The sequence below is a fragment of the Oryx dammah genome, unplaced genomic scaffold, assembly GCF_014754425.2.
Source record: "Oryx dammah isolate SB20612 unplaced genomic scaffold, SCBI_Odam_1.1 HiC_scaffold_10, whole genome shotgun sequence".
In the NCBI taxonomy this organism is placed as follows: Eukaryota; Metazoa; Chordata; class Mammalia; order Artiodactyla; family Bovidae; genus Oryx; species Oryx dammah.
Genome location: NW_024070194.1, coordinates 41,957,065 through 41,963,925, shown reverse-complemented (window position 1 = coordinate 41,963,925; position 6,861 = coordinate 41,957,065).

The following is a 6,861-nucleotide window of genomic DNA, read 5'->3' as shown; positions in this document are numbered from 1 at the left end:
TGCTTTGTCAATGCTTGATCCCTGGCACACAAAACTTAGAGAATGGGTTAAGGATGTGAAGACAATCATATAGGAGAATCCAAGCAGAAGGAAGGGAGTTTTATTTTTATTATTAAAGATTTTTTGATGTAGACCATTTTTAAAGTCTTTATTGAATTTGTTCCAATATCACTTCTCCTTTATGTTTCAATTTTCTGGCCCCAGGGCATGTGAGACCTTAGTTCCCTGACCCAAGTTCGAACCCATGCCCCCTACATTGGAAGGCAACGTCTTAAACAAAGGATCACCAGAAAAGTCCCTGAAGGAAGGGAGATTTTAAGCAAAGTCCCTGGAGCCCTGGGAGATGGGCCGCTGAGAGGAGGTAGGGGAGGAAGACACCAATAGGAAGCGCATCTCGCACTCAGCGCTGCAGGACTAGAACTCAGCTGTGGAGGCAGGGGGGCCCAGTGGGGTTGCTGCAGAGCCTGTGGGGTCTGACTTTCTTATATGAAGGGTCCCCATGGAGGAAGCATAGGAGAGGAAGGACCAGAGGTGGTGACGAGGAGGCAGCGCTCCCAGGAAGCAGACAGAAGAGCGGGGGGTGATCTCCTGAGGATGAGGCCTAGGTAATGGGGTGGAAATGGTCTGGTTGTGAGGGAGGAGTTCACGTGCCTCCCAGGTTGCTTGTATGATGTCACCCAGCGTACAAAAGGCACATGAAAGAAGGTCATGGAAGGGATCCTGGCTGTGACTCTTCTGGACTTTACAGGACTCACATGCAAGTGAACTCCCGAGAGAGGGCCAAGGTGCTGCCCAAATATTCTGGCCAGAGGACACTTTCCACAGAGCACTTGGAAGGGTCAGTGCTTGCAAAGCCCACTTGGGGGAAGCCCACATTAGGTACCACAGCGTCTGCACTGGATACAACAGCGTCCATGTAACCAAGCTGGGGATCAGTGAGCATTGGTTCTTTCCTCACATCAGATGATGAAAATGGAAGTCATTCTAAAAACCGAAGAAGCTCAAATGCATATAGAAGATCTCAGGAGGCAACCGGGACGCTACATCTGCAACCTCTTCTGAGAAATAGCTGGGATGTGGGCTTAAGCGCCAGATTTACAGCATCCTGGCTGTGTGATCTGGCAGGGGTTACTTAACCTTTCTGAGAAGCGATACAGGGCACAAAGTCAGGTAATCTAGTGTGTACCACTAGTTACCTGCTGCTCAGTAATGAGCTATCCCAAACTCAGTGGCTTAATCAACTCATTTTTTGTCTTTCATGTATTATCTCCTACCTGTTGGTAGGAAACCAGGCAGGGTTAGCTGGAACCTCAGCTTCAGTCACAGCATTGGCCAGGATGGGGTCTCATGTGAAAGCTTGACTGGAAGAAGATGGCTTCTCAGCTCAGCGAGGTTGTTTGTAGAATCAGGTTTCTTGAGGCTCAGTTCTTTACTGCCTGTTGACTCACCCTCATTCCTTCCCCTGGGGACCTCCCCAACACAACTGGCGGCTTGTTCCGTCAGAGCAGCAAGACACAGAGATTGCCAGGGAGATGAAGGCCACAGTCTTTTGTAATTTAATCATGGAAGAGATGCCCCGTCACTGTGTTCATATATTTATCTATTTGACAGAAGCAAGTTACTCAAGGGGAGGAGATGATATGAGGCCGTGGATCCAAGAGGTGGGAGCGCTGAGGATGGTCTTGGAGACTGCATGCCACATAGATGCATTGTCATATGGGACCTACTTGTTTATACTTACATTGTTCCCATACAGCGATTGGTTATTCTCAGTCTAAATGTTTAAAAACTTCCTGTGAAAATTGATCAGTTAGTAATATCAACTGATCATCACCATAGAGACAGCCAAAACATCTCAAAGAATGCCAGTGGGAGAAGGAAAATAGAAACTCAAAATCAGAACAGTGGCTATGGTACTTAGCACCTTGAAATGATCTTAGACCAGGAAGGATCCAGAAAGCCACTGTCCATATTTTTCACTCTCAGGGACCAAACAGTCTTAGAATTATGCCATTAGCTATCTCTTTTTCAGAAAGCAAAAATAATGATAATTCATTGTTTTTAGGACTTTATACATAGGAGCTTATTTAATCCTCAGAACAACCTTGTGAATTAGGTTCTATTATCCCCATTTACAGGTGAGAAAATGAGTAACAGAAAAACCACAGGGCAGAGCTGATTCCCTTGTCCCTAGTGAGTGGCAAGCAGGATCCTGACCCTTTTTGTGACTCCACTCTTCCACCTCAACCACTTCACGGTATAACCTGTTAAGGGTGGGGGTACAGGATCTCTGGTCACTGTTAATAAGGAGAAACCAGAGACCAGACTCCAGAAAAACTCCAGAGATGTGAGGCAGGGAGAATGGGGTTGGGGGTGGGGACACCAGGAAGATTCACTCCCATGTCAGTTTGCCAAGATCCTTACCTCCATTCTGCATCTCTCTGGATGCCTGTCGGTCAAGGCTAGCTGAGTTCCTGCTGAAAGCTCTAAAGGATCAGGGTCCTAGCTACCCTCCTGGGAGCTTAGATGAATTTCTTGGACTTTCTAAACTCTGAGGTAAAGAAGAATATACTTTAAAAAAACAACAAAAAACAAAACAAAACAAAACTCTAAAAATTGCCTTTCCTATGATCAAGAGCCCACAAACAAGCAGGCCTGGGTGACCTTCAGAGGCAAATTTGGGCCCCAACCTATAAAGACCACAATGGCCCTCTTCACAGATGGATGGTCTATGTAAGTGCAAAACAAAGCTTGGAAGTCTGACAGCACGTGTGCGTGTTCTGAGCTTGGGCAAGCCAGGGTCACGGCATGCCACCTTCAGGGGATGTTCTGGGGGAAAAAAAATGTTACCACGGGGTGTCAGAGTGGTCCCCTTGCCTTCTTCTCCCTTACAGAGCAGAGCAGCAGTTTACCTCCAAGGAGAAAAGAAAAAAACTCCAACTTTCTCACAATTGGGTCCTGGTGGTGACAGGGATAACCATGGACATTCTAAAGATGCCACAGAGTTAACAGTTGAGTTTAGAAAGACACGGAACTCACCATATCATGTGATCATGGGAACAGCTTGGAAGTGGGGCTGAGAAAGCAGGATGGCCCACCTCCCTTCCTCACCTCCCAAATAACTGAGAAGCCAGCTGAGAAGTCCAGGATTTTTGCCATTGTTCTGCTCACCTCTGGGACAAATTAGCACCCCTCCTCCCCCAGGGCTAAATTAGCTCCACCAGAAATAAAGAAGGTGGGGGTAGAGGGTGGAGAACAAAGCCCTTCCCAAGGACTGGAGGTTATGCTTCTGGCCTGAGGCTGGGAAAGCGAACCAGGGGGCCATGCAACCTGCAGAACTGGGGTCCAGCTCTGGGAATCCTGTCCTAGGAAGCCTCTACGAACCCACACATGCACCCTGCCTTCACACCGCACTGTGGGGGTGGACCACGTTCCCCTCGAGGACTCCACACACCCAGAGCCCAGTGCGGGGAGCCCTCCTCCAGAAACGAGGAGCATGATCTGACAGATCAAATCTGTCGTTGCCTCCTCAAGTCTCCCAGCTCTAAAAAGCCTGCCTTGATTCTAAATCAACGTCTTATTATCTCTGGCCTTGATACCTTTGCGGAGAAAAGAACGCTTTTGAAAAGTCTGGGGACCTGAGAAGCTCTCTCCTCTTTTCCTAATCATGGGAGTCTGGGCTTCCCCCCAAGTTCTCCATTTCCTAGCTGTGTGGCCTAATCCAGGTGCTCGCCTTCTCTGGGCTTCAGTAGCATCCCATGAAGGTCAGAAGCATCACAAACAAGATAGCTTAGCTTTGAGTGCTGAGTCGTATAAAGTCCATGATGACGTGCCTCGTGGTTGGCCCCTCACTTCTAAGCATCTCTACAAAGATTTTCAAAGGCACTCATGTCTCAACTCACACAATCAGACATGGACAGGTTCAGGCCTCCCAAGGCTGCCCTTTTCACATCCTTCCTAGCATCTCCTGATGGCTGACACTCAGGCTCACTCCTGACTCATGGGGGAACTGCCCACACGGTCCAGCCTCTTGGAGCGCAAGCTACCGGCCAACTCAGCCCACGGAGCAGGGCCTTAGGATTTGACTGGCAACACGAGAGAAGACAGGGTGGATGGGTTTAGAGGGAGAGGAAGTGAGTTCACATTGCACCCTAGGTGGCCGTGGGCTGGGGAGGACAGAGGTCCGGTGCACAGGTCACATTTACACCTGGAGTTTCAAGGAAGGGTCGTCCTTGGAGATGCTGAGCGGGCAGATGTCTGCAAGTAGCTTGAGGAAGCTTCAGTGGGGATGTTAGGAGTCACCAGACAGCTCATGTATATAGGCCTTTCCTGCTGCCTGACGTTGGTCACATTGCTCAACCACTTGAGCCCCACTCAGTCTGCTCATCTGTTGAGGGAGAGTCAGGGCCCTTGTGACCTTATTCAGGAATGAAATGAAGTTAGACAGAACTAAAGGCTCATAGAAGGCAGGACAAGCACTCCAGAACCTTCCCTGCCACTAGGAAAGGGGTCGGGGGGGGGGGGGGCAAGGGGGGGGGGCCAGGAACAGCCCCTGGTGAGGGAAGAAGGGCTGAGGAAGGGTCTTCAGAAAGGAGGGAATCTCTGGAACACAATGGGGAGCCAAGTGAGGGGCCTCTGAAGCATGACCCTGGACCATTTCACAAGATCCAGGGGGGAATCAAGGAGGGATCCACAGGTGAGACAACCCAGAGGCCACTGGCATCACTGGTAGGTGGGCGGCTGCAGTGGGGAAAGAGGGGCCGAGGGAGATGACGGCTCAGCTGGAAAAGAGAGGAAGCAGGCCGTCCTGAGAACAGTTAGACAGCTGTGCCAGTGAAACCCGTCAGCTCGTGGAGTCGTGTGCTTGTGGTACAGCTGGGCAAACCGAGGCTCGGAAAGGCTGGGAGACTCACCCAAGGTCTGCTCCCTCCTCTCTGTCCCCTGCACCATTGCTCAGTGTTGCAGCCCTCACTTCCTGCCTGGACTTGCCACGTCCCCTAACCACTCTCCCTGCCCCATTGGACCTCCTGTGATTTGTCTTCCGGCCAGATGTCCAGGTGCTTTTTCTAAAATTCTGCACTCCTCGCTTAAGCCCCTGCCCTGGTTAACCATTACCTTTGAGATAACATCCACATTCCTCACCACCCAATCTTGGCCCCTTTCTCATCCATCCCCCCTGCCTCTCAAGTCTCCTCCTCCACCCTCTGCCCCAGACTAACTGGATTGCTCGAGTTGTCAGGGTAATTACAAAAACAGAGTAGACTCTTGGGCTCTCACCAGGGACTGCACAAGTGTCTCTCTCCTTCCTTGGATCCACCTGAGATGGACAAATTATTCATTCCTCATAAGTAAGGCAGCTGATGTTAAAGAGGCTGAGTCACTTGCCCAGAAACTGGTTTGTTCAAACCCAGGTCTCAGTAGCTCTAAGACCCATGCTCTTCACCATCAAGCTCCAAGAAACCGGCTGACTGCCCTGTGTGGACCACCTTCCGTGTCCTTCCCAAGCCCCACCCAGGCAGATGCCTTCTGGTCTGAATGCAAGGCTCAGCCCTCTGGAAAGCCAGGAGGAGTTCTGGCTCCCAGGCTGGCTCCCGTGGCTCAGAAGACTTCCCTTTATCATACTCCTTTCAAGTGATGACCCCATCTTCTGTAGGATGCCGCCTGGGCTTAATATTATCTCTTCAGGAAGAGAGAACTCCCACCATGGGAAATGGACACATCCTCAAGCCTGTCTCACACTACACACACACACACACACACACACACACACATACACACACCAACTCCCATGCAAACAGCTAAGTCATTTTCTGGGAGCCTGTCTGCTTTGGTCCAATTCCTGATGCTACTAGTCTGGGCCTATGGAGGGATTTTTATCCCATTTCGATACCTTTGATACATGGTAGAAGCTCCATGGATGAAACTTGAGGGAGTAAATAATGAAGAGCAAGAAAAACAGCTAGTCTTTTTCTTTTCTTTTCTTTTTTTGAGAACTTACAAATCACCAGGCATCAAGCTAGGCATTTGGCATGGATTATCTTATTTTGATTGCTAACAATAAAAACTATGAGATAGGGAGTTTTCTTATCTATAGTTTATTGACGTGGAAACAAAAAATCAGAGAGGTTAAGCATGTCACTTAAAGTCCCACAGCTACAGTGATAAAGGACTGAGATTTTTAAACCAGTTTGGCTGGTGTCAGAGTTTAAGGTCTTAATCTTGGGCTGCCTTTCCAGAGAATGAAGACATTTTACTGCTCCTAGGAAATGCTATTCAGTCCCCCACCTCTCTCCTTCCTGTCCCTACCCCTAGGTCAAACCCACCAAGATCATGTCATACTGCTTTCTTTTCTCAGTGTCTCTCTTAAAAAAAAAAAAAGTCACATACAACTACGACAGTAATTTAAGCATGGGGCTTCCCCGATGGCTCAGCAGTAAAGAATCTGCCTGCAACACGGGAGATGTGGGTTCGATCTCTGGGTTGGGAAGATCCCCTGGAGAAGGGCATAGCAATCCAACTCCAATATTCTTGCCTGGAAAGTCCCATGGACAGAGGTGCCTGGAGGGCCACAGTCCATGGGGTAGCAAAAGAGTCGGACACAACTGAGCAATCGAACAACAGCAACACGTACATAACTTGTCCAGCTTGCAAGATTAGTATGTCCTTTGACCTGGATGCCATGATTTCAACCTACTCAACAACTGAGACACACTGTTATGTCTTATGCTTCTTTCAACTGAAGATTCTATGTGAAATGTATCCTTGACTTAATAGTATCTTTGTAGGAAGACAAAAACCTCACATGGTAAATGAACACAACATTAATCCCTCCCTCATGACATATATAAAAATAAACTCAAA